This window comes from Egretta garzetta, unplaced genomic scaffold (genome assembly GCF_000687185.1).
Source record: "Egretta garzetta isolate BGI_Z169 unplaced genomic scaffold, ASM68718v1 scaffold639, whole genome shotgun sequence".
Classification (NCBI taxonomy): Eukaryota; Metazoa; Chordata; class Aves; order Pelecaniformes; family Ardeidae; genus Egretta; species Egretta garzetta.
In genome coordinates this window covers 297,791-300,860 of record NW_009260834.1, presented here as the reverse complement: position 1 = coordinate 300,860, position 3,070 = coordinate 297,791, and positions in this window count along the sequence as shown.

The window sequence follows — 3,070 nt, the reverse complement described above, 5'->3', positions numbered from 1 at the left end:
TACAGTGAAACCAAACAGGTTGGAGAGGTATGAGAGGAAGGCAAAAGGACTAAAGAGAGGAAGCTTACCTGCTCTGCCTCACTCAGAGCCAAAAGTAAAGTCATCTTCACTTGCAAAATGGCATTATGTTATATCAGTAACTGTTTAGGATCTATCAGAAGAGAAATGGCATACATTTTGGTGTATTATGGAAAAAAATAAAGGATTTCTGTTACATGTCCGGATACGATATTTTAGCCCTATTTTACAAGTTCTTGGAAAACCAACCCTACACAAAAGAATTAGCTAAACCACTTCCTTAGCTACAAAGATTAAAAGTGAAGATGAATTTTAACATTCTCTTGATGTCCTTGAATCCTAGTCTTCCCTTTAGGGTTTTCTATGTTACAGAGTGAAATGTGGTTAACACAGTCACTAATGCACTTGACTTCCTTATTCCCCTCTGGAACATATTTTACTTCAACAGATGTTTTCAAAATAATTAAATGGTGGTGAGCATACATTATTGACAATGTCTGATGCCACACTAATGCACTCCACATTTAAACATTTGTCACCAGCAGGGCTGTGTGTTCAGGAATGTTGTGCTCTTTATAAATAACTTCTGTAAAGGATCTGGATTGTAAATGTGAAAAAATAGGAGAATTCTGATATCTGCTAAATATTAATAAAACATGAATACAGGCTCTATTGTGTAGCCATGGTAACTGAAGTTTGGCTGTTATCATTTGTACGTTGTTCTTTAAAGTAGAAGGTGTTGCACCTCAAAGACTCTGTCTTGAGCCACTATGAATGAAGGCATTTAGCCCCTGAATTGTGAAAGAAGAATTATATTTTTGTGAAAAATTATGCAATGGCTGAGAAAATTTTCCAGTTAAGTGAAGTGCTAAATATTGATGGGAAATCTATGGCTGTTATTAGTTAATGGTGTTAGAGCTTGTCCACCTACCTATACACTGTGAAGAGGTTTTATTTTTTTCCTTTTTACTTTTACTTAAAAGAAAAAAAGCGAAAGGAAAATGAAAATTATCCAGCCTTTGCCGTTACATTATTAGTTTCTTTAAAAATTCAGAAAATATCACTACTGTACTGTAATAAAATTATATTAGGTGTCCAAGATAAAATAAAGCCAAGTTAGATTTTTTCCCTTATTAGGATTTAATGATATTATTATAATTAAGCTTCTCATTAATTTTTTCATGCTTTATATTGAGTTACTGTCCCCTGCAGATTTGAAATGAAATGATCATATAATTACAGCAGTCCATTTTTAAATGAGGATATTTGGAATGTAGTCTTGCACCTAGGGTTTTCTGAAATTATAAATCATGAGTAGAATTACACGATTGCTCATTTCTGTTGAACCTCATAATTAGAAAGAAGTGCAGAAAGAATGTTATACTTAAAATTCATGGATAAAAGTGTCTGATGCCCAAGTAGAAGTATAATGAGAGTGAATATGTATTTGTAGGTATGTACATGAACATTAAGCACAACTGAAACTGATACTTGCTGCATTTAATATTGCAAAAGCTAAGTACTCAAAATTATCAAGTCTCCCATCCCTACCATGTCTCTAAGTGAAACTCTGAAACTGAAGCTATAATGTCCTTTTAATTTTTCTTGTGGCCTTTGCATTGTTGCGATTCTGCTGAGTTGAATATGTGAAAACAGAACAGGGTTTGAGAAGTAAGATTCTAAAGAAAGAAATTAATAATATTTGTCAATAATAATGATGTAAGACTAATAGATAACAAACGATTAATTTATCTGTTGGACATATGCATTCAAGTACTGTACCCCTGTATGTACATGCTACGAGTTACTCAAAACCAGAAGAAATTAAAAATTAAGCACTTGGACAAAGTAAATGAATCATATATTCTGCCTCATATAACAGTAATAGCAAGAAAAAAATATTCAGATAAAAATCTTCCTGAAAAACGATGCAAAATAAAAGGCAAATGTCAGTTCTCAAGACTAGAAACAATGCCTTTGCATGACATTCCTGAAGAAAAAAGTCAGTGTTGGAAGAAAGTGTTCAAAGCATCATCATAATAACAACTAACAGAGTAGATTAATGTTCTCGAATTAAAAAGTAGGCTGCATTAAATTCACACAGTCCGCATTAGACTTCAATCAGTACGTAATTCATATAGAAACCTATGGCAAAATGGTAATTAGTATCAGCTGACACAGAAAAGGTCTGTAAAGTGACAGGAGTATAAGTCACCACTTCCTTTTCCAATCACCTCTGAAAACTTTAGCAGAGTTCATGCATGAAGAAAATTTAAAGAAGATTCTTTGCCCAAAAGACAGATTAAGTCAGCTCAACTTCAGTACTAAAATAAAAAATGGTGAAAACCATGAGGAAGTAGGGAATATACAGGAACAACTCAAAACAGTCATGGAGGAATTAGGACAAAACACCTCTGCAGTCTCTGAAAGGAAATGAAAATAACACTGTTACAACATACAAGAAAAGAAAACCCTTTAAACAAGAGAGTAACTCTCATTAGGTCTTTGAAAAGGAACTGGAAGCAGATATACAGCTTACAGAGAAAAAAATGGTAAATGTGAAGCAATGAAAAAAAGTTTAAAGAAAACCAAAACAGAATAGGACAATCATTTTAAGAGGTAAGAGACAACACTCCCCCAGGAAAATATACAAAAATTCGTAGGGAAGCTAATGAAAATTTCTAACAGCACTCAATAGCAGCTTAGTTAAAACTGGCATGTGAAACCTTCATTACAGTGTGCTCTTCTGTAAATACTATGTTTAGGAAAATGTAACACCACTTTCAGTCAAACCATAAACTATACAACACGGAATATAGCCAGCAATAGTGTGATATTAGCACACAATTTAGTCCATTTAGGAAAAAAAGCAGTGGTTTTCACTTTGTGACCATACCTTTTTTTCAAGGGAGCAAAAATTTTCTTCCTAAACACAGAAAGTCAAAAAGACACTGTGAAAAACTTTTGAGACTCCTCATGGCATCTGGAAAGACAAGTAGAAACCAGAAGAAATGGCTGTCTTAAGGATCCAGGAAATCTAAAAATCGTAATA